Source organism: Acomys minous, assembly GCF_964271855.1.
Source record: "Acomys minous genome assembly, chromosome: 4".
In the NCBI taxonomy this organism is placed as follows: domain Eukaryota; kingdom Metazoa; phylum Chordata; class Mammalia; order Rodentia; family Muridae; genus Acomys; species Acomys minous.
Window position 1 is genome coordinate 98,923,226 of NC_140486.1, and position 26,305 is coordinate 98,949,530.

Below are 26,305 nucleotides of genomic sequence, written 5' to 3' on the forward strand. Positions count from 1 at the left end.
CACCCTTGCTTCATCCCTCACTCCTTCCCTCCCTCCCTCCCCAACTTCAGGTTCTTTCTCTCTCTTAAAAAAAGAGTAAGGGAGGGAAGGAGAAAGGGAGGAAGGGAGGGAGGGAGGGCGAGAGAGACCAAAACAGCACACACAAAGATTACATGGAATCCAGTGTGAATTGGCCAACTACTCCTGATGATGAGGTCAGCTTGGAGTTTGTTTGATATACCCAGTGCCACTCCATAGAAGAAAACGAATTTCCCCCATTCCGGCACCTACGAATTTCAAATAGGTTCTTGGCTAAGTATGGGATTTCATGTCTACTTCTCCTTCTCCATACTGGAATCAGCTTGAGTGTGTGTAGGTCTTATGTGTGCTATCACAGCCTCTGTGAGTTCATTCATACGTGCACCAGTGTCTAGGAAGCACTATTTCCTCGGGGTCGTCCAGCACCTCTGGCTCTGACAATCTTTCTGCTTCCTGTTCCTGAGCCCTGTGGAGGGGGGTGTAATAAAGGCATCCGTTCAGAGCTGAGCACTCCAAAGTCTCTCGTTCTCACACATTGTTGAGTTGTGGGTCTCTTAATTATGTTTCCTGCAAGGAGCAGCTTGTCTGATGAAGGTTGATCAATGCCCTAATCTAAGTTGGCCCTGATCTAAGAGTATAGCAATATGACATTGGCAGCGACATTATTATGCTTCTTTGGCCAAACAATAGTGGTAGGTCTTCCCGTAGGGCCCATGACCTAGCTAGTCACTTTTGTCATCCTTGCTTCGGTAGCCACACTCTCATTCATTTCCCTTGTACAGCATTCTGCTCTCGGCAGCATTTTCTCTTCTGAATCTGTTGTAAAAGGAAATTTGACAATTCACTGAACACAAAGTCAAACATCTATATGTTTGATTGTGAACACACAGATACATGTTAATACAAGCATGAATGCTTTCCATATGTTTCCTGGAAGAAAATGGCTCTACCAGAACAAGAGGGCATCCAATATTAATAACACGCTTGGATGTTGCTTAACAGTCTGCCCGTGGCTTTGATTTCTGAGAGAAATTAACATTTCAGTCTATGTAAATAATCTTTGCCTTGGAAAGAAACAGAAGGGAAATTCTTTTTCCCCCTGCAACAGAATTTGTCTCCTTCTGGTTAGTAAGCAGCAGCTCTGGTCAAGGGAAAGTTCTCCTACAGCCTCACATCAGTCACCTTGGCTTGGCATTGGTTAATGTCTGAATCAGCTAACAACTGTGCTCTGATGACCTCCATCTTACTCTGTATATGAGAATGAGCCACCTGCCCAGGAGAGGGTATCGCTCTCACATTCATTTTCAGCGATGCCCATGGAGCACTGGCACGAGGCTGTTGCTACAGCAGGTGGCTCTTTCTTGTCAATCCCCCAGAAATGACGGATCTGCTGAGCTTTGATTTGATATTCTGGAGGCTTCCGTACACCATTATGCGATCGTGTTGCCTTTTACATGTGTTAACATGTGCGCTGTCAGATGTGAACACTGGTTTGAACCTGCTCCCTACCTGACAGCTCCCACGCTCGTCTTCAGGAGAGTAGAAAACCCTGAGGATCTGGCTTTGCTGTCACACTTTACCTAGGAAACTGACTCCCAAACAAAATCAAAACTACTACTTCCTTCTGAGAAGCCATGGAAAAATAACTTCAGAAGTAGGTGAGGTCTTTGTTGTTGTTTTCCTGTGAAACTGATGACCACATCTACGGCAGCTATTTGGTTAGAAGTCCTTGATATGTGATCATGATGCCAGCTAATACTTCCAGGAGAGCAGCATCAGTTGACTTCAGCTTCCTTGTGGAGTCCCACTATATGGCTTGTCATAGCCCCGGGAAGCTTTGGGAAATGGGTAAATGCGAGGTCCTGACACCTGGCTCAGCAGCACACCACTTTACTAAGTGTGTGATCAATGTCAGTCCTTGACACTCTGCCCTTCTGCACTCCCCTCATTTGAAAATGAAGCTATCAGTCCAAACAACATTAGCAACACATTCAAAGACAAAAGAGCCTCAGAGAGACGAGCATCCAATTAGGGACTATACTGGGGTTGGGATAACAAATGAGAGAAGGTTACTGGGGCTGGCATAGCATGATCCCTAAGTCACACTGGCCACTGTAAATGGAAAAGGAGCAAATCACAGAAGCCACAATGAAAAGCCATTCCAACCTATTGTTAAGGCAGATCCATGGAGAAGTGTGAACTGAGAATTGCTATATGTTCATGGGTAAATAACTATAAATGTGTGTGTGTAACATACCTCTCCACTCTTAGAATTACCTGCAAAAGTGCACCTACGCACCATACTGCCACGGTATGAATTGTTCCTCAGTGGCTGAGGTACAGAGAGGCCAGAATCTTCTCTTTATCCAGTGTTCTTTATTTTCTACGATGAGGGAGCACTATATGCCTGTCTTAGTTAGGCTTACTATTGCTGTGATGAAACACCGCAGCCAAAGGAAGTTGAGGAGGAAAGGGTGTGGCTTACACTTCCATATTACTGCTCATTTTCAAAGGAAGTCAGGATAGGAGCCAGGCAGGTCAGCAATCTGGAGGCACGAACTGATGCAGAGGCCACGAAGGGATGCTGCTTACTGGCTTGCTCCTCATGACTTGCTCAGCCTGCTTTCTTTATAGAACCCAGGACCGCTAGCTCAGGGAGGGGTGGTGCCACCCAGAATGGCCTGGACCCTTCCCCATCAATCACTAATTAATAAAATGCCCCCACAGGCTAGTCCACAGCTCAGTCTTTATGAAGGCTTTTCTCAGTTGAGGTGCCCTCCTCTCTGATGACTCTAGCCTGTGTCAAAATGACACAAAACTAACTAGGACAATGTGTGACTTGAAAATTTAAAAAAAAACAAAAACCTAAGTTGATTAACTCACTTCTTCAAGACTCGGGGGATAGAGAGATAGCTCTTCATTTAAAAAGACCCAGCACGTGCTATCATAGAATTGTTGGCTGTCCGCTATCCTTTTCCCGGGTACCCATCCCCTCCGCCCCCCCCCCTATTGCCCTTATAATGAATTTTCTTTTGTTGTTGGTTTGTTTTGTTTTTGTTTGTTTCTTTCAAGGCAGGGTTGTAGCCTGTGTAGCCTTGGCTGTCCTGGACTTTCTTTGTAGACCAGGCCGTCCTCAATTTCCCCTTGCCTCTGCCTCCCTGAGTGGTAGGATTAAAGCCATGCACCACCGTGCCCAGCTATACTGAAATATTACAAGCTGAAAATTTGCTTCCCTAGCCTCTCTCAAAGCTCAAACAAACAAAAAAAAAACAACAACAACAACAAAAAGCAAGATAATATGGCTAATGAGACATGGGCTGGGAGGAAGAGGCGATGCCGCCTTTTGTCGTTGCCTTGAAAGGATAAGACGTCTGGAACCACCACGGCAGCTAGTTTGCCAACGTCAAGTGGCAAGGCTAAGGGAGCTGCAGAGGCCAGGCCACATGTTGTTCAGCTGCTAAACAAATACCAGCAGCTGCCTGCCTCCCGAATTCTTAACGTTATTACGAAATATAAATCTCTGTTAGTTTAAGCTACTGTGGAGTATTTTGTTGCTAACAGCTAGGTTCATTCCACACTAACATAAATGCTTACTCTGTGCCAGGAAAAAGTCAAGCTAGAGATGTTCACTTTCCAAGAAAGAGGAAGAATCCGAAGCTGCATAAAATAACCAAGACTGTAAAAGAAGATGGCATTATGTATCATATATATATATATATATATATATATATATATATATACATACACATACATACATACACACACACACACACACACACACACACACACACACATACATGAACAGGAACAAAAAATGAAAGTAACATGATTTCTTCAGTCTTCATCTCAGGGAGCAGTAGAGGGCATGTGATCCAAGTCATAAAAACAAGAGGGCTATTGAGACAATTAAATAAGATATAAATTATGGAAGTGGCTTATAAATAGGATAACAGTATACAAATCTATGGGCTAGCAAGGAGGTCGCTTGTGGTTATGTTGAACCATACATGGGTAGTAATTAAAATGTCATACTCTGACATACTACTGAACTAAAAATCTCGGCACCCCACTTGCAAAAAATATGGATCTCCATAATATTATGTCATTTCTCTGCACTTTGTTTTCCTAACATGTAAAATTGGTATTGCAGTAGTGATTATTTCCATAGGACTTTGCTAAGACTTAAGTGAAAAACTAGAGGGCTTTGTAGGGTGTACTAGAAGGTTCTGTCATAGTTATATCCGAGGACTTGAATGGCATCCAAAGGCACTTTTGTATCAAAATGGATAATCACTGCCCCTCCCCCACCCACTACTCAAGAAAGACTGATGATAGTTCTGTCTGGCTTAAAAGTCTTGAGGAACCAATGCTACTAAAGAAAGAGGTAAGGTGTGGACCTAGCAAAAGCAAAGGGACACACAAATGATCAAACCTCAGTGCAGTGCGGGAAGCATCCCGAGCCATCAAGTGAGTAAATGCCAAACAGGTATGCAGGGAGGATTAGGGGCATCCAAAAGGTCAGAGAGATGTGGGAGTTGGAGACAATCCAAGAATGTTCAAGCAGAAAGAGGAAGCCACACTTCCCTTTACATGAGCCCAGGGGAGCAAAGAGACAACCCAGAGAGGGGGAGGGGGTATGTTATCCATGAAAACAAGAAGCCCTTGAGCATATCTGCCATGGCCTGGGAGTGGAGACCACAAGGAAGGGACCAAAGCAAAGACCTTGTGAAAGGGCAGACAGTGTGCAGGAGGCATCCAAGCCCAGCAGACTACTAGCATGGAGGGCTTGAGACGGATGCAGAAGTCCCACGCAAAGCCTGGAGGAGGAAGAGGGATCACGCAGGGAGCGAGTGAGGCCAGTGATCCGGGTCCTATGTTGACACAAAGCAGCAAGCACCATGCAGAACCCTATGGTTGAGCAAGTTGGCAACCAGAACTCAACCCAGCCATCACCAATTTTCACACGTTAGGCTGGTGGTAATGAATCCTGTGGGTGATTATAGTGAAGGCCCCTATAACAGGTTTTCTCAGTGTGGACTACAAAACTACGAAGCCAGTTGGAACTCAAAAAAACCCACAGATAAGGAGTTGGGGTTTAGTTCAGTCGTAGGGCACTTGCCTAAGCAAGCCCAAGGCCCTGGAGTTAGCTACCCAACTCCAATAAAAAAATTATATATATATATATATATATATATATATATATATATATATATATATATATATATATATATATATATATAATGGAAGGAAAGGGGGAGCAGGGATAAGAAGAGAGATAATGCACCAACAAGTGTCAAACCCCCTTTGGTTCATCTATCATTATATGTTCTAAGATCCTGGGAAGAACAAAATCCAAGACACTAAGTTTACAGGAAGTAAAGGGGAAGGGGGTGGTCTTAGGAGCCACGTGCACTGCGTCAGAGTGCAGATGAGGGATAACAGCCAGGAGCTCTGTAGGAGATGGAGAAGCTGAAGAGAAGAGGATCTGTCTGGAGACGGTTGGCCCACTTTGAGCAAAGGACAGGCTTGGGCTCCAGCTGATCTGTCGAAGGCTGAGCAGCCTCTCGTGCACAGCGAGGTCACAGTCAGCCAGCAGCCCTCATGGCCATGCTCGGATGCCTAAAGTGCAGACAGACCTCAGTGACCACAGGCACAAGCAGTAGTGGGAGCTGTGTACTTGCACAAGCTTTAATCAGATGGGCTGGGGCGGGGGCCTTGCACCAAGTGAGCGCACAGAAGAGTCTAAGATGGTCTTTAAAGAGAAATGAGCCTTCAGGAAATAGAGAGGAGTCCTAGCAATCCTAATTGTAGAATAGCTTTATGCTTGGCCCAAAGCGAAGAATCACCAGGTTTCCTAGGCAGGATTTCTTTTCTTTTCTTTTTTCTTTCTTTCTTTTTTTCCAAGATTTATTTATTACCTACACAGTGTTCTACCTGCATGTGTGCGCCTACAGGCCAGAAGAGGGCATCAGATTACATTATAGATGGTTGTTAGCCACCATGTGGTTGCTGGAAATTGAACTCAGGACCTCTGGAAGAGCAGATGGTGCTCTTAACTGCTGAGCCATCTCTCCAGCCCCCCTAGCCGGGATTTCAATGGTGTTCCTTCATCCCAAAGCATCCTGGGCTTGCTTCATGCCACCAGGCTGCGCTGACAACATCTGCCCATCTTCCAGACTGTCCTTGCTAAGACTCATTGTGGCAGTAGAGTAGAGGGCAGAACATCAGCCTCGTAGGATTGAAGGATGATCATGTGAGCAAAGTATGGGAAGAAATGGGTGTCAATGGCCTTTGTGAACACTGTGTGTGTGTGTGTGTGTGTGTGTGTGTGTGTGTGTGTGTGTGTGTGTATGGTGTATGCATGCCCTTCAGCCCACACATGCAGAGGTATCCTCCTCTGTCAGTCTCACAGCCTTGAGAAAGGGTTTCTCACTGAACCTGGTCTTGATGTTTTGTTTCCAGTAGGCTGGCTAGGCGTGATCTCCAAGGGCCCGTCTGTCTCTTCCTCCTCCTCCTCCTCCTCTTCCCCACACCAGTGTTGTTATGGGCACACCTGTATGGCCAACCTCGGGTTTTATGTAGGTGCTAGGGATCCGAACTCAGGTTGCCATGTTTGAATGGTGAATGTTCTTCCTCACTCACTATCTCCAGTCCCATAGCATTGTGAACTTTTACAACAGTGGGAAGATAAATGGAGACTTTCCTGGAGAAAGTGAGAAAGTCCCCAGAAGGAGGGACAAAGGCAGAGAAAGAGCTAGAGACAGATCAAGAAAGAAAAATGAGAGAAGCCTAAAGGGGAGCCCAGCAGGTGTACTTGGGAGGAAGAGCCTGGTGTTATTTGCCTCCTGGTTCTATAAGCTCTGAATGAACTTGGGTAGCTCAAGAAATCTTGGCTTTACATTTGAAAATGGGGGGGGGGGGCAGGCGGGGAGTGGAGGGGGGCAGGGAGCGGGGGGGGGGGGGAGGGCAGGGAGCAGGGGGCGGGGTGCTCGGAAACAAAGAGTTCTGCTCTCTAGTCACATGAAGGTAGAACATGTGAAAGCCAACATTCCTGACTGTTGCCATGTGACCCAAGACAAGGCACACTGCTATTCTAAGCCTTAGTTTCTTTGTGTGCAAAGTGGGCTCTAATTGCCCGCTTGGGGTGTGGGAAGGGGACTTGTGGAGAAAGAAAATGAACAAACAGCAAAATTCCTTGGCATAAACTAAAAGCAAGTTAGCTCTTGTTGTTTTGCTTGTTAACAATTAATGCAAAGACAAACAACATGGCTAGGTCAGATGAAAGCTGTAGCTCCAGGTGTCATATAGACACAGACACAGTCTGAATGTTACCATCACCATCCACCTAGAATATCGAGGTGCTTGTATAAATCAAGCCACTACACAAATATACGGCAAATTAATGCTCCACACAGCTCCAGCTGTACTCTGGGTAGTGTTAGCATGTAAACAGCTTCACATACCTGCCTCCAGGCTGCCTAGCAACCTATGATGTCATCACAGGCTGCCGACCGCCAAGTGTGTATGCCCCTGCTTAGGATATAAAAGGGCAAACCCACCTCGTCTCTCTCTCTCTCTCTCTCTCTCTCTCTCTCTCTCTCTCTCTCTCTCTCTCTCTCTTGCTCTCTCGCTTTCTGTCCCACTGGGGTGCCCCTTTCCCATTTCCTCCTTTCTCACATTTCTACAATAAATCTTATACCATGTTTGTTGTGTGGCACATATTTCATATTTAACAGGTAGGAAGAGATCTTGTGTTCACTAGAAGCCACCCCCCCCCCACTGTCCCCACCAGCACTCTCTATCAGCTATAATTATGCCACTGAAATGTCAGTATCTTTCCCCTCTATATCTGAGTAACAAGGTCTCCTATTAAAATGTTACTGTCATCTGGAAAGCAAAACCTATCAAGTTTTTATCAACTGTTAACACTTCGGATATCAGGAGTTTAACAGATTAGCTACTTAGCGATTCTGCAAGCAGAGCGGATAGCTGCACCTGACATGAGCTCACTGCTCATACTCTGGGGAGGGGGCTCCAGAAGAGTCCTGTCTGTGGGGAAGGAAAGACGGATAGGGAAAACAAAGCAGATGTCACTGAGTTGAGTACTGAATATACAGGAATCCCCTCAGGGAAGCCATGATGGAATTCCCGAGGGTGGCAGAACTGTACATAGAGGGGGGGTCTCAGAAAGTTGGGGAGACCGAGAAGGTGCACAGCCATCAGCTGGCCTGGCATGGGCTCATGAAAGTTGTTGCAAGAGATAAGCTAGGCATCAACTGTGGGGTCTGAGAGTCACAGCCACGCCCAGAGCCAAGGATCTGGTTTGAGGATTCCAGGGTGCTTCTACTCGACTAAGACTCTAACAGATGATACAGAACTTGGATCCAAGGCGCGCTCAGCTTCTAAAGGTAGACCTCCAAGAATGCATGTGCTCAGCTAATTCGGAACCACTGAAAGGCCTGGTTAGTGGGAGTAAAGGGAGAAGGGGATTGTCATTGGGGGATTGTTTGAAATCAGATCTGTGGGGTCTGCCCAAACCTGTGTGTGAAAAGAAGGGAAGGAATTGATAGTCATCATCTTGAAAGATACAGCGGGTCTGGTGCTTGGTAACAAAAATGCTGGCTTCTGCTTGGTTCATCGCTACATCTCCTGGTGCTGATCCCAGTTCCAAAGACATACCACGTCCAGTGAGAGCAAAAGTGAGCATGAGCAAGGGTTAGGGTTACCCTGACGTGTCCTCTTCTCCCTGAGGCAAGTTAGTGCTAAACTGGTCCATGAGTGAGATCATGATCAAGAAGTAGAGGGGCAAGTGGACTCTCAGAATGAGGACCAGTACTTGGAGGTCATGGTGGTTTGAGCTGCTTGGCCAGTGAGCTCCTGGTGAAGCACCGAGCCTCTGAGGCTGCCCCTTCTGTCCGAATGAGGTTCTGACGTGCCTCCACTAACAGCCAAACCGTCTATTGGGCTGAACAGACATAAAGGAGGTTTGTTGGCGCTCTTGTCCGGGGTATTCCTTTCCTGAAAGTTAGCTTGTAGAAGAAGGAGAAAACCAGAGCTCTGCCAAAAAGTCACCCCTGGCTTTTTTCTCCCCCATCCCAGTACAAAATCTACCACAGATTTTTTTTTCTTCTCTAGCTTGTCACAAAAGCAAAGAGTAGCATTTCAAAGGACACGTTTACCTCCTAGCAATGTCTGTCTCCCATACCATCTCACCAAACCAGAGCAGACAACGAAGCTGGTGAGACTGATGCCCCTCCATCGCGCACGGCTCAGGAGCCGCCCTACACCGTGAACAAGAAGCACTTAAATGGAAGTGCTTCAGGACAGAGGGAGTCAAAACTTAGCAACAGCAACAACGAAAAGAGAAGGCAATGATGCCTTTAATTGGCAGAGCAGAGGGGTAGACTCACCAGGACATATGGAGTGCAAGTAACGCACCGGACACGGCTTTAGGGGGAAATCTGGACCTTGGTTTCTGAGGAGCTCTTCCTCTTAGCAACATCTGGATCGCATCCATCGCCATGGCCTGTCCCTGGGAAATGTAACCAAACAGATCAACTCTCCTGCTCCCCATTTCAAACACTTTCATTTTTACAGCACATGGGAAATGTGTGGCAATCGACCGCTACAGCTTTCCTTCTTTCTTTCTTTCTTTCTTTCTTTCTTTCTTTTTTTTTTTTTTTAAACCAACAGGTAGGCAGACTACTAGCAGCAAAGGTCAGGACTTTCTCTTTGTATGCCACCCTCGGTTTCCTAACCTCCACTTAGGCCCAGGTAGCGAAGAATACAAGTCAGACCAACACAAGCAGCTGATGTTATCAGACTCCAGAGAGGCACATTTTAAGAGAAACTCAGAGTCACCCATGAGTTTCTTATTCTCTCTATCTTCCATGACAACTGGCAGGCTCATTTTTTTTCCATTCTCCAAACTCCGTGAGTGGGAAAGAAAAAGATGCTAAGTGCAATAATCAGCCAAATAGACATTCAAAACTAGCATGTCAATGGGTGATGGCCCCTCTCCAACCAAAACAAGCATCTTCTAAAAGGTCAAGATGATTTTTTTTCTCCCATTTTGCCATAGAATTTTCACACTTAGCATTTTATTCAGAAAATGAAGCCCATTTGTTCCCACCCTTAAAATGAAAATATTGGAGTAGTCGACTCTTCAGCAGAGTTTCCCAACCAAATTCTATAAGCTTAAGTGCAGATGTATGCACCTAATCTTTATTTATATATGCTCAAGGATAATTACATATAAATATGTATATACTTATATAGTAGATATATAGCGATATCTAAATATAAAAACATAATTTCATGTATATATGTGCACATATATGTGAGCGTAGACATACCTATGAAGAAGCATGCTGACATGCTGGCATCATTCTAAGATACAGATGTCTGTTCCCTTGCATCGTACACAGATTTTGCCTCTCAGACTTTACTCTCTGAGTTTAAAAAAGAAGTTAGGACTTGGAATCATGGGTGGAAAATGAGTTTTGACTTGCTTGCCAAATTTTATCCCTTGCCAGGATCATTATGTTGAAAAACATTGGTGAAGCTGTGCCTGGACTCGGCATAAAAGAGTGCTTATATTTATAATGAGTATTTATATATAGGGAGCATTTATGATGAGTAATTAAAATAAGTCATAACATGAAACAGATCATACATGATATTTGCACTGCGCTCAATAAGTCTATTAAAGTCTAAACCCTATTCCATATGTGGGAAGCACTATTACAGGGACAAAGAGAGAAGTTAGGCTTGGTGTAGTGTACTGTGGGGTTTCACCACCAAAGAAAGAGCATCCACAAAATGCATTTGGTGTACGATCAGAACTCAAAACTCAGCATTGTAAGTCCAGATCCGTTAACATAATGAGCTGCACACACCATCACTCAAGTGCCATGAAATGGTACACCCATCCACGCCCAACAAATCAGCCAGGCAGAGCCCCCCACAGAGAAGAACCAATCCCCCATCTCTCCGTATTTCAAGAAGAATAAGTTCAATTGTGAAACTGGTTGCATAGATAACTGAAAATGTAAGAAACAAAACAGGTGCAGAAACTCAGGGATGGTGAGTCACAGCGGAAAGAGGCAATTGTCCTTCCCTGAAAGGGCACAGGGAGAGGGTGACGAGTCACCATTTCAGAAGCTGCCCGGCAAGTGTTGACACTATTGACAGAGAAGCCATGACAAGCTAGAACTCTGGAAATGAATGCCAGAAATGCTGTGATCCTGACTTAACTACAGGCCTTTTGCAAGTGGTAGAAAGAAAGGGCCCAGAGTTTGGTCAGTATTCTCATCGACCAAATGCACTCAGATGGCATTTGCCAAGGAAGCCCAGGAAACGTAGCCATATACTTGCAAGGAACGTCAAGCAGAGATGAAGTAATATATTGCCAGATAAGTAGATATACATAGGATATCAGGCCATGAATTTAAAAGCAAACTACATCCACATCTTCTGGTAGACCTATCTTTTTTCTCTCTAATTCATTAACTTATTCCTAGTAGTACATTATTCCTCTCTTTAATGGAGAAGGGTAGGGTCCTTTCCTTCTTCCATCTGAGATTCTTGCCTCTAGCTTCAGGGTCAAGGGGCACCGGTTGTTATAGAAAAGTCTTGATGGAAATTCTGAGCCACCGTAAAGACATCCTCCAGACCTGTCCCCTCCAACTTTCATACGAAGGCTTAAGACACACAGATGAAAGAGAAACTGGCAGAGAGGATAGCCCATGAATATTAGCTCTCCCGGGGCGGGGGGGGGGCCATAAGTTAAATGAAAATGTCTTTAAAGTGGTAGATGGGAGATACTCCTGAAGCTATATGATGGCATATTTGACTCGGTATTAAGTCAATGGTTTAATAAGACAAATTTCAATGCCTGGCCCTGGCTATCTATCTGCAGGCAAACTACTTTGAGACTTTGGCTAAACATTTAAACTCACAAGAATGACAAAAATCTAGACATTGAATCTGCACATGGTATTTTAGATAGTCTCTAAGGCATGTTATGAATAAGGCGGTAAACATCAACCTTAGCATCGATGCTCAGGCGTTGGCACTCCTTCTTCTAAATCAGGGATAGCCTCAGTGATCCACGTCATCTACATCCATCAAGGGTCCGCTGCTGTTTGGTGATCCACGAGAATCCCTGTCCATTGCCCAGTGTGTTCTTGGAAATCCATTCCACCTCTTAGACTATGTATTAATAATACTTTCCTTTATTCCCCTTCCCTGGAGAAAACCCCGGAAGTGATGGCTTGCCTCCCTTCATCACTAAATCCTCCCCAGCTCTCTGCCTCTTCTGCCTCACACAGGGATCCACAGGAGAGTCCATCCCTGAAATGAGGGTCTGAGTTGCCAGATTCTCTTGCCTCTTGTGTCCCTCTCAAGTGACAGAAGAAGTGCCTGTACAGGGCACAGCTGCCCTAGCCCTCAGTGAGGGAGGCTTGCTCATCACAGCTGGTGGGGCCTTGTTCCTTCAAGGGTTGACTGAACCTGAAGGACCTGAGGGCTCCTGTTGTTTTGGAGGCAAAAGTCCTTCCCAGGGAAGCTTTCACGTCTGAGGCTTGCAGGTCCCTTTCTTCTGGGAAAGGACTGGGGTGCATCATTTTTATTTGCACCTAGGATAACAGCGTTTCTTTTCTTTTAAACAATCAACAGAGGCCACCTTCCTGGGGATAGAAGATGAAAAGACGGTGAGATTACCTGCCAGGACCATTTAGGCTTTAATGATTTTCACGTGAATGCTTCTAGAATTGCCACACAAGCAACCGAATCATAGGATGCTGTTCTAATAAAATTAAAATTACTAAAATAAACTGCCAGGCATCTGGAAAGCATGGGGAAACACAGCCTATTATGTAAACTGACATCCAAATATTGTACACCTACATGGTCCTTGAATTACAACAAAGGCATTATGCCGGTTTTTTTTTTCTTTTTACATTTTAATTTCCTTGTAAGTAGCTTTTAATCACTAGATAGCCAAATCACATTCAACATCAATTTTCTTTACATTGTACATTGGGTTATTGTTTCCTTATATCAAATTTACATTTATATATATTCTAGAGAAGACAATAGAAAATTAGGGGAAATCAAGTTGTTACAGATGTGCAAATAAAGCATCACCCTCCTTCTCCTGTCTCCTCTGGCTACCCTAGGATGTATGAGAAACAGGCTTAGCATAGGATTAAAGGCCCAGATATGCACATTTTGTGATTCTACGAGCATCAAGCTCTGCTTATAACTTAAAAAGAAACACACCAAATGACATTCAGTTTGATCATGAATATTGATAATATTATATTTATTTTAAATATAATGTATTCATCGGTACTCAACCCAAAGTAAAATTAAACTCATCAGGATCAGAATAACTGTTTGGTTTTGCAAAAGTCAAGGACCCTTGTTGGGTGGCTTAATGACTTCTTGTTTGTGTTCTGTTTGCATAAATTATCCATCAAGTGCAGCCATCACTCCGGATGCAGCCTGGTACTTGCAGAGGAATGAGAGCCACATCAGGATCCTCATTAAAGGGAGATGCGCTTTGAATGGAGTACATTCCCTGCCTGGCAAGGACCTGCCAGCTCCGTCCTTCCCTTTGCACCAGTTCCATTTGGAGTTGGAACTGGACTCAGGGACCCAGATTTCTGAGAGGCACTGGATGCAATCAAACAATAGAGATTGTAAGAATCAGCCACTGCTCCTGTCGCCAAATGTAATAAAGAAAGAGTGAAAGCACAGTCTAATGGGTTTTGAGGCCATCTGATGAGTCTCTGAGCATGCAGGTGCGAGGTAATGCCCCCTCCGTTCAGTTAGCTGGTTATGTACCACCACCACCAACCCTAAAAATCTCTTTGCTTTTTTTTTTCTCAATATCTGCACATATTCTTTCTACCTCATAGTGTTTCTCCCCAATAAACTGGGTATGGATCAGACCCAAGTCGTGCTGTGCGTAATACTAATTAAGTAAGACAGCAAAAATAATGGCCTCCTTGTTTCCCACAGCGCGATCATTGTGTTTCCAGTCCGGACACATCCTGCAGCTATTCCGGTGTAACTGTGTTACTTAACTCAGGAGAAGCTTCGAGAATGCTGTTGTCTAGAAGAAGATAATGTAAAATGAAGTTGGAGAGCATGAAAAAAAGGCTGCAGAATAGGGGGAGAGGAACTTCCCAGCGGAGTGATAAGATGTTACGTCTGCGAGCAGTGCAGAGCTGAGCATATGTTGTATTGGAATTTTTATTTTTATTTTTTTAATGCAGGTGAATTCAAGGGAGGGAGGAAAACACACCGCGTCTTGCTGCAGTCTTAAGCAAAATTGCCGGTGCGCCTAGAGACAGTTTGGTGGGCGCACAGACCTTGGGTTCTGAAGTAAGAAATTGTAGAGCATTATCAAATGATGGCCGCCACTAGGAAACTGGCCTTGCCTCAAGCTGCCCTGAAGGCCGAGGCACCATTACCAGCAGCTTATGCTTGTCACAAACGTGTTAGATGGAGTGGTCCTGCAAGATCCCCACAGCTGGGGCCCAGCGTCGCACTATGGCTGGCTCATCTGGCTCAGACCCGGCTTCTCTAACCGGCTGAGCTCTGGTGTGCATAGTGACAAAGGACATCCTCAGGCCGAGTCCTACCTCATAACCCGACCTCACAGATAGCTTCAAGTACATGAAGGGACACCGGGCACACAGGTGACAGGAAACAGCTGTGTTCCATTTACACAGAGGACCGGAAAAGAGGGAAGGGAGCCGAAATTAAAACAGGCAGGGGTGGCAAGCATTAGTACAGAAATAAGAACAACGGTGTCATTAAGCAGAGCAGCATGATTACAGACTGAAGGCGGAGGGACCTTCAATCATTGGGTGCGAGTATGTGCGTCAGCGGCGTATAGCGCAGGCAGCCTGCACATGCATTTTTTATAAAATAGAATCTTGAACAATACGAAAGTAGCATTTTAGTAGACCCCAAGTGGTCAAAGTCAGCAATTTCATGTGGTTCAACCTAATTCTATGCCTGCCTCAAGTCAGAATCTTGGATAGCATCTCTCCTTGTTTCATTTCTGGTGCTGTGATCAAACACCCTGACCAAAAGCCACTGCAGGAGAGACAAAGGGGTTCATTCAGTTACAGTTCCATGTGAAAGTCCAGCACAGCAGGGAAGTCATGGTGAAGCAGCTGGTGACATAATCACAGTTAAAAAGCAGACCCATGCTACTTGCTTGTTTCATCTAGCTTTCTCCTTCCCAGCACAGTACAATACTCACACACATGCACATACACACACTCACACACACATACACACACACACACACACACACACACACACTCACATACACACTCACACACACTCACACACACTCACACACACACTCAGGCACATGCATGTGCACACTCACACTCATACATGCACACACACACACACTCAGGCACATGCATGTGCACACTCACACACACATACATGCACACACACACATACACACACACACGTGTGCGCGCACACACACAGGCACATGCATGCGCACACACACACACACATACACACACCTGCCTGCAAGCCCAAGGAATGGTGCCACCCACAGTGGGCTGGGTGCATCTATCAAAACAATCCCCCATAGACATATCCAGAGGCCAATCTTACCTAAGCCTCATTCAGGCTCTCTTCACAGTTCTGACAAGCTGATATTTAAAACTAGCCAGCACACACCTAGAACATATCAGGCTATTAATAAATAGGTGTACCTAGTAAATAAATTAATTTTCAAGCATTAAAAAGGGAAACATTTGACTGAATGACCAAGACCATCCTACTTTGTCTGGCACAGAGGACAGTGTGGTATAGATTTCTTTTTTATAACGTTTTTACAACACCTTTTTCATGCAGGAGGTCACCTTCTAGGCCCTCTTTGAAGTTCTGCTCTCTGATGTCATAGACATTTAGTCATTTATAGGCACTTTTAGGAACTATCCTTGTTGGCCCTGTTAGGTCACCAGCCGTAATGGCCAGGGAAAATTCTGGGGCCCAATTCTTTCTCTAAATTTTTCTGGATGATAATAGACAATAAATAAATAGACGAGAAGCCAAGGAGTGCATGTTTGCTTTGGTGTCTATTTTCTGGTTTATAAGGATTCGAGAAAAAAAAAAACAAGTCCATCCTCACAGTCGATTTGCATTTGCTTTGTGCTTTCAGCGTCTGGAGACAGACAGTACTCCCTCAGCACCACAGCATACGCCAAGTGTGTACAGCCCTTGCAGTGGTCCTCGGTTTCCTTTCTATCCTCACAGCCCACACCCACCAAATCTTGAAGCCTACATTTCAAATCAGCCACCACCCTCCATGTCTCCTGTGCCCATACAGTCACCACACCCACGCCACCACTCGCTCTTAACTGCCACCAGCTGACGACTGGTCTCTTTGGTTTTGCTTTGCTCCCTATACCTTATACTGCATGGAACATAAAATTATCACCCTCAAAAGCTTCTATTAACTCCTATTCCCTCAGAGGAAAAACCAAGGTCCCGACAAGAGTTCTGAAGACCTGCTCTTGGTCCTCCCATGGCCCCTAGCTACCTTCCTGACTTAACCTGTACCCCAAGGCCAACCATGTCAGCCTCTCCTAAACTTCCACTCCAGTCTGGCCTTCTTGGTAAATTCTCTCCTTGTCACCCTGCCACCAATGTCACCCAGCCTTCACCAGCTATTCACTTCTCATCCCTCTGCTGTGTTATAGTCTCTAACTTTTGTGTGACTAAAAAAAAAAAAAAAAAGGACTCTTCTTTTAATAGAATGTACAGGAACGACTGCTGCACGTACAGGGGTGTGGCTTTCTCCTCCTTCCTGGAAGCCAGCATCTGCAGAAGAACTGAGGCCCTCCTACAGAAGCATCTTCCAGCCCCAGGAAGTCATGTTAGCAAGTCATGTTAGCACAGAGCCAGGTTTTACTCCATCTCATGACAAAGTCTGAACCATACACACCCAGCTGAGCAACCCTCTGACTTACAGCCCACAGAAGCTGTGAACAAATATGTTATTATTCTTCTAAGGCTTTCTGTTTGGAGGAGATTTGTTACACAGCAATAGGTACTTAGCATAGCTAGGATAGCCCTGCTGCCATCTGGCCATATCCTAAATCTTACTTATCCATCCCGTCTATGGACCGTCTCCTCCAAGGACTGAATTCTGTGAGGGCAAGGACATTCATCCATTTTGTTCATCACTGTGCTCCTCCTCAACCTCAACGCAGTTAAATAAATCATGCTTTCTGTTTTAAATAATGAATGAAGTGGGTATCCAAGACATACACACATATTAGTAGATCAGCAAAAATCTACCACACACACACACACACACACACACACACACACACACACACACACACACATTTTGAAATTTAGCAGAAAATACATATGACAGCCAGGTGTGGTGGTGCACATGTGTAATCCCAGCACTCAGGGAGGCAAAAGCAGGCAGATCTCTGTGAGTTCGAGGCCAGTCTGGTCTGGTCTACAAAATGAGTCCAGGACAGCCAAGGCTACACAGAGAAACTCTGTCTTGGAAAAAAAAACCAACCAAACAAACAAACCAAAAAATGTAGGAATTGGGTTCATACAGCAGGCAGTGACTAACCTTATCACACAGCAGTCACCTGCCATTGTGACAGTGGTACTAAACCAGTGACTACACGAATGACGCAGTTTTCCTACTGAATGCTAGAGATGTGATCTAACAGAAAAACAAACCAACTAGTTGATTCCTCACAAGCTATTAGTTTTTCGGACAGGCAACCAACAAAGCCAATGGCAGGCCTTCCTACATCATCCTGATATCTTGGTTCAGAAACACTGAACCTCTTTGGCTATAAAAAGCCTCTAGATTATTCTACTGTACAACCAAGACTGGGAGTGCCCTGGATGGATGGTAAATAACTGCAGTTGCTATAGTTGGAGCCATTATCTGGTTGTGCTGGAAGCATTTTGTGGGAACGCCACACCTCTCAAGTCCCCTTCTTTACTCACTCCTCCTGTTTGAAGTTGTTGGGTGCTGTGCTAAATCTTGAGAGAGCACAGGGCTTGACAGGACTCAGGATGTGGGAAAAGAGATCAGACTCCTACCCAGCGACACACATTCAACCCACAAAGACAATAGTCACCATCCAACCTCAGCCCTGCTCTTCCCACCACCCAAGCCTAGACTCACTCGACACAGACACATAGGGCTGAAGACGGATTTGGCATGCATCATCAAAGAGACTGATTCCAAACAGCAACTGACTGCAAAGGAGTGCTGACGTCACCTCCGGAGAACGAACGTACGGGGAAAGGTGGAGGATTCCACGGGAACCTCAAGGAACACCAGAATTTAAGGATTTCACCTGGAAGAAGAGCCTGCTGTGACATTTAAATGTAGGTTCCTTGAAAGGAAAGGGAAAGCCAGGCAGTGGCTACAATGTCCTTCAGACAAAGGCAGAGCAGCAGAAGGGCCTAACGTCTGTGATGTGACCGGTTGCCTTGCCTGCTCAGAGCTATGCATTTAGCGTTCTGCAAAGTAAGCTTTATCTAAACAAGAGAAACCTCTGTTATACTAGCTGCTAGTTTGGTTCATCCTTAATGAACAATAACAACAAAAGGATCTCTGGGCTCTTAATAAACATCTTGCAGTTTGAGGACTAATCTCAATTATTTAAGGATTTCTACTTCCTTGTCTACTGACCAGTATTGCAGAATAAATTCTCTTTAAAGTAGGTTATTCATGTTCAGCTCTAATATTCAAGGAAAACCTGTATGTGTGAGGAGGGGAGGCGGACCATTACTAATACTATTCTCTGGGATCTGGAAAGCCTTCTATATGAGAGACATGTAACTGACTTCATTGGTGAAAGAAGCGAACGGGCAGGCGGGCATATGCTAATTTTCAGAGTAATAGCTGACAGCATTATTCCTCATTTGGAAAGTATTTCAATACCGATTGGAAGAGTTAGAACAAATATCCGTAGGCATTCTTGTGATTTCAGGGAGCTGTCAGAGGTAGAGACTCAGCCTAGGAGTTCCTGTGGGGTTACACAGCGCCCTGGGCTCGTAGGCAGCTGATAGCATGGAGCACTGGCCCTCCCTGGCTGCTCACCTCTCATCCCTGGCTCGTTGGAAGGTGTCTCCAGGCTGCGGACCCACATCAACACGCACCACACAGTAGCTCTCCACCTTCGGGCGTGGCGTGGGCTGAGACATAATTGACGCTGCAGCAGGTGGTGAGCTGACGGACGTGGGAAGCTGGAACTCCTTGTTCCCTCTGCCAATTAATTCCTAGGAAACATTCTAAAGGGAGATTTCCAGCCCTCTTTCTCCTCCCTCCGGCTGGGAGGGGAGACTAGGGATCCAGAAAAACAGTGGGAGAATGAAGACAGAAACAGTTTTGCATTCCTGCCATGCTTAGGAACTCCTAAGATTTCTCCAGCTTGCTCGGCACCCCAATACCTGGACCAGGGTATGATGTGTTATGGGAATGCTCCGTGTCTTGTAGATGTTGGGCAGCATTCTGACCTCCACCTATGGAGATGCCATCCTTCCAACATCCAATGATGGCAGCCATTACCTCCTGCTAAGAATTCCTACTCCAAAGAGACATATGATGGCATGCGCTTGTCACAACACTCAGGAGGCTGAGGCAGATGGACTTGGGGTTCAAAGCCAGCCTTGGCTACAAAGAGTGACCCTTTCTCAGAAGAAAGAGAATTGTTCTGCTAAAGAACCCCACCACATGCGCGTGTGTGCACGTGCACTCTCTCTCTCTCTGTCTCTCTCTCTCTGTCTCTCTCTCTCTCTCTCCCTCCCTCCCTCCCTCCCTCCGTCTCTCTCTCTCTCTCTCTCTCTCTCTCTCTCTCTCTCTCTCTCTCTCTCTCACACACACACACACACACACACACACACAGCTCAGGCAAACCAGACAGGCTGTAAACAGTGTTACCTACAGTCCATGCTAACATTGCAGCCAGTGCTCTCCATGTTAATTGATGCTGCTTATGCTATTTATGCCAAGAAAATTAAATAATAAGTAGCAAAATTTCTACCAACAGCACCTCCTCACTTGTTCTGAAATCCCACACACAGACATTAAAAACAAAAACAAAAAACAAACAAACAAACAAACAAAAACCCACACATGGTCAGGTAAGCCTCGTGGTCACCTCATTATATGACAACTTTGGAACCTCTGTGGTCCCCACTTCTGGGTGGCATTCCTGCCATTCTGCCTTGACCTTCCTCTTTGGGTCCCAAGAGCAGCTTGTATGTAGAAGCAACTCCTTGAGACGGAGAAGAAAAGACAAGCTATCAGGATTTGTGGTGTGGGGTTCCTCTATGACATTCACCAGTTACAGGGCTTTCAACACATCCCTTGGGTCTTCCAAAGACATCATCTTTGCTTGCCTAAAGCCTCAATGAAGCCTGAATACAAGACATGTGGCTTCTATGAAGCAGCAGACAATGGCTAGAACTCACATGCTCATCATGCCTTGTGAGTTTCAGTATTATGAGCGCTCCCAGTGAACGGTGCAGGAATGCTCCTGGAGAAAATTTGAGGAGTTCTTTCCATTCAGTTCTCACTGGACTGGAAGTTGCCTTTGCCTCATGTGCAAACATGTGAAAGAACTCCAAGCATTTTCTTCATGAGCTGTTGTCCAACAAATATCAACAAAAAGCTACTGTAAGCCACCTGTAGGTACTGAGGTCATGGTCACGTCAGTGAACAAAGCAGGCCAGAATGGCAGCCTGTGAAGGGCTTACTTTTTTCAGTGACAGAGAAGTAGGTATGTGTAAACAGTGACAAGCAGAAAGATGTGATGGAGAAGAACTTACAGTGTTCTGGAAGCCAATAGATGCTGTGCAGGAAAAGCAAGCAAAGGATCCCCAGTCGCATATGTACAGGGACAAGGGAAACTGTAGCTTGGCCCCGGGCATCGTGGATGAGAAGTCAGATTTAAACAGAGATGCTGAGTGGGTTGTCACTGAGCTCCCTGGGGAAGGACACTCCAGACAGGGAACATCCATCCAAATGCTGTGGTAGTCAAACATCAACAAGAGGCAATTGTATTGACTGGAGCAGAGCAAACTAGGGGAAGAACAGAAAGCAGGGGCAGGCTGGGTTTAGTGGCTCATGCCTATAATCCCAGCACTCAGGGAGGCAGAGGCAGGTGTATCTCTGTGAGTTCGAGGCCAGCCTGGTCTACAAACCAAGTCCAGAACAGTCAAGGTTATACAGAGAAACCCTGTCTTGAAAAAGAAAGAAAAGAAAGCAGAGTTAGATGTGTTGTAGGGAAGTTGAAGGAACTGGCAAGTGTGGAAGGTTCTACTCCAAGCTAGCTGGAGGGCAAGTCCCTAGGGGTACAAATCAATTCTTGAGTCCCTCCCATAAGAAGCCAGCAAAGCACCAGGGCAGGGGGTAGCAAAGAAGAGAGGTCACTAGGCTCCAGGAAAACCTGACTAAATTCCAAGACACTGCTCTTTTGAGGACTAGTTTACAGGCAATGAGGGAGGCAATGATCTCTGTCCTATTCTGTCTAGAAATTGTTCAAGCATCTCAGGTGCATTCTGGGTAACTCATTCACTACCACTCCCCTCCCCAATGGTGCAGTGTCCCATGCTGGGGATACTTGGTGTCGCTAAGAAAGGCAGATCTTCACTCCGACGGCTTCCTCTCTTCTCTGTATATCAGCCTTTAGCTGGTCAGTCTAATTGAAACTAAAATCCAGACGGTCCAAACTCAATAGCAAGAGACCCAGGACCAACAGGAGCAAGGCAAGGATTTCAGAACGTGGCTTCCGCACTGGGTGCAGTTATCTCAACCTTGCCTCTCCCTTCCCCAGCTATTTGCAGAGATGTCAGTATGAGAACACACAGTTGGCTTTGTGCCTGAGGGAGAGGCAGGATAAAGCAGTGGGGGACGTGCCTCTCCCTATAAAAATTAATGGAACAAAGCACCCCTGTGTGCTGCATGAGTTTTATCTCCCAGGGAGTTTACTTTCCGTCGTTCTCTCACCAAGCCCTCCTTCTGGGCTCTCCTGTCCCCTGGGTGTCTTTGGCATAGGTTAAAGAACCATCATTAAAAGCATAGGGCCTGCAGAATAAACCAGATTGGGGTGAATTGCATAGACCCAAAACATATATGCACATATAAACACATGATAGACATGCATACATGTGCAAATATATATAAGCATCTTTATGCTATTTTTTTAAATAAATGAGATAATTAGCAATACCTAGAGGAAAATGATTACATCATGAAAGCAGTGAACAAGTATTACACGGGAAGATATGAAGAAACACACTAAGGGTTTATAAAAGTCAAGAGGTTCTGGTTTTCTTTTTGATGTGCATGTGCACACCTATGTGCAATGTGCCTATGCATGTGCATGCATGCATGCATGCATGTGTGCGTGCATGTGTGTGTGTGTGTGTGTGTATGTGTGTGTGTATGTGTGTGTGCATGTGTGTGTGCATGTGTGTGTGTGTATGTGTGTGTGTGTGTGTATGTATGTGTGTGTGTGCGTGTGCGTGTGTGTGTGTGTGTGTGTGTGTTGAGAGATTCCTAGCTCTGGGCTTCTATGCTGAGCATCACATCTCATATGTACTCCCACTCCACTTCTCAGAGGCAAGCCTCATGCTGAATTATTCTATACGATCAACTTGGATGCTCAGGGAATGGCATTTCCCAGAATTCCCTTCTCCTTATAGCTCTGATTTAGAAGATGCCAAAAATGGCATGCATCAGATCTGTGAGGCAAAGCTGGAGCAGTGGACAATATGGTCTAGAGGCTGTCACTGGTTTAAAGTGGCAGGAGACAGAGCAGAGGAACCAGCCAGGTCTAGTTTGCCTTGATGCTCCTTCCTGACCACCAGGTGACCCCAGAGGCTTCCTTGTAATTACACAGAGATGGAAGCCACTAACAGGCATTGACATGGAGCCTACTTTATGACAAGTGATGTATGTACCAGAATAGATAATCTCCATATGATCAGAAGATTCCAGATCCCAACAACCTGGAATCAAAGAGCAGGGTGAAGAGCACGGACAGAACAGGTGAGGAGGCACAAGTACAGGACCAGGGAGATCCATGACAGGGACAAGACAGCCAGCAGGAGATGCCACTGGGCTGTGGGAGGAGCCAACAGGCACACCCTGCTGGGCAGGGGTGTTAAAGAATAGGCTGGTGGTATTAGTAACTACCCATTCTGGTGATGTCCATGGCAGACCTCATACAGAGCCCTAAGGAAAGACCAGAACAGACACACGTTTTAAATTGTTCAAATTAGCAGAATCCTAATAATATAGGAGCTGGAAGATTGTAGTTGGATTTTGCATTCTACTTTTTCCTATTTTCTATCCTTTAACGCACTGTTTTTTACTATTGTGTAGACCAGTTGTGTCAGGCGCTTGTCTGTCGCTGTAATAAAATACATAAAAGCAGCAAATTAAATAAGGAGTGATTCAGTCTTGCTCATGGTTTGAAAGGTCCCAGTTCGTCATAGCAGGAAAACACAGAGCAAGAGCTAATGAAGAGTGTGGCAGCAGTAACCAGAGGCTTTTCCATCAGGTCCCCAATAAGGAAGCAGAGAGCTGGACTGAAGTGATGCCAGCCTACAACCTTCAAAGCACAACTAACCTACAGCCTTACATCTACCAGTGATGCTCCAAGTCTGAAAGGTTCAGAACCTCTCCAAACAGTGCCAATGGCTAAGGACCAAGTGTTCAAACATGGGATCCTATGGAAGGACATGGTACAGTGGAACCAAAACAACAGTGAAGAGGAGAACGTGACAGGGTTAGTGTAGGTCCCCCAACAGCGCTTGCTCAAAGTAAATGTGAGCAGTAGCCCTTGCTGTGGAATCCAGTGGGAACACACATACAACATACATACAGCGTGCATAACACATACAACACACACAACGGCATGCACAACACATGCACATCCACACAACACACAGTATGCACAAGGCATGCAACATCCTACACATGGCGCATATGCCATAGAAGCTCTTTTCCTCATGGGCATCCCACACGGGCATCGACTGAAGTGTGAGTTTGCTCCACAGAATTCCTGATGGGCTCAGAATACTGAAGCGTGACCTTCAAGACGCCTTAAACCAAATGGGAGCCCTAAGCCGGTTCCCACTCCACAGACTTGGTTTTCCTGAGAAGACGGTTGTAAATGTGCCAACGGTCAGACACATGGTACGAAGGCCAAGACAAGCCGTGCCCTGTGTGAGAAAGCCCAGCCCTCACCCACCCGCACAGGCGACCGTTTCCTTCTTGTTTCTCTTGTTCAAAGTGGCTCTGCTGTTTCCTCTCCTGGAAGGAGGTGCACTCACACATGTGAAGCTAACCCATAATGTTCGTCTCTCATTTATGGTGCTGGTATTAGGCTTACTGAAGTCTTCCAGCATTGAATATTAGGCACGGTACATTGCATGTCTATAAATCAAATTAACATACACTGTCAGTGCGCTCCTGAGCAGCTGTATTCTTTGTGTTAAATTTCATAGTTAAAATGAAACACTTTTCCATTACCAGATTGCAGCTCCACTGAGTGACTGCGATGCTTACCTGCCAGAATTAAGTTTTGTAATGCCAGCCCTGTCTCAATGTGGCACATGCAAACTGGATTTATAACGTGACTTAGGAACTGCTAATTGCCACCAGAATAAAACACTAACGTTGATTCAAATCTTTGAACCAAATGTTTGTGGAAAGTGAGCGCGCACACGGTAAGGGCATGACTGGTTTAGCTGGTCCGAGAGAATTCTGTGGAGGTCAAGGTTAAAATTTAGGTTGGTGGTTAATTCCTGGGCCCTTAGCTAGAGATCCTCCACCTTCTTAAGCCAGTAAGCCACGCTGCCTTTCCTGAGTGCCCACAGTGTGTTAGACATTTTGCACACTGCTTTGCTGTTGTATTTTTAGTAAGCCAGTTGAGGAGATGGCTAAGTTGGTAAAGCGCTTGCTCTGCAAGCATGAATTTGGATCTCCAGCACCCACAGCAGAATCTGGACAGAGCAGCACATATGTGCAATCCCAGATTGGGGTAGGAAAATAGAGACAGGAAGATCCCTGGAACTCATTGACCAGCCACTCCAGCCAGACCAGGAAGGTACAGTATCAGTTAGATACATTGTCTCAAAAGCTAAGGTCAAGTCAGCATGTAGGTTTGGCTCAGTGGGTACATGTGCTTGCCATGAAATGCCTGGTGGCCTGAGTCTGGTCACTGGAATCCAAGTAAAAGTGGCAAGAAGGAATCAACTCCCTAGAGTTGCTCTGATTATGATATGTGCAACACACACACACACACACACACACACACACACACACACACACACACACTAAAGGAATGAATAAATACAACTTAATTTAAAAATAACGTGAGAAAGTAAGGGGGGAAAATGTTCACCTCCAGCCACCATATACATATGTGCAGACATGCATACCTTTGCTCACAATGGAATGCATGCAACAAAACACATAAACATGTGCCTACCACACAATAATAAAAATAAATGAAAAAAGTATTGGGCCCATGACACATAAAGGGAAACTGAGACTCAGGGAGGCAGGACTCACACCAGGATGTAACTGAATCCAGGGCCTCCATCCTTTCTCTCCTGTGTGCTGCAGCTGGGTGGTGTGTGCAGATCAGCATGTTAAATGTGAAGTTAACGATGAATCGCTCCCTTTATAAATGACAAAGAGCAGAAGCACACAGCATGGTCTGCTGGCGATGGGTCAGCACTGACAGCTCCCTGGAGATGACTCGTCCATCACGATTACTCTTAGCACTCAACACCTTTCCTCAGGACCCAGGTGTTCTTCTCCTTGTCATATCTGTGGTGTGTTTGCTGTGTGAGGCCCAAGGCAGCAAGAAGCAAAGCTTTCAACTGAATATTCCAATATCCAAATGGCAAGACCGCCCCTTGCCACTCACAGCCGAACACTTATTTGTGCACCATCCTCAGCTCTTGCCATTTTATCTTTAGGGGGTTCCTTGGCCCATAGAATCAGCCTCCTGCCCACCCACACCAACCCAAATCAGCTTTAATCTATGTCCTCCAACAGGGCCCTAATAGCTACAACCTCCTCACACACAGCGCCTTGAATCTGTTTCCCACACATTTAGGGTTCCTTGATTTTATTCAGTGTGACACAGGGAAGGCAAGGCAGAGTGATGAGTCCCATCTATGCTAAGTCTCAGGGCTCAGAACTGACGCTGGTGAGGGCAGTTATACA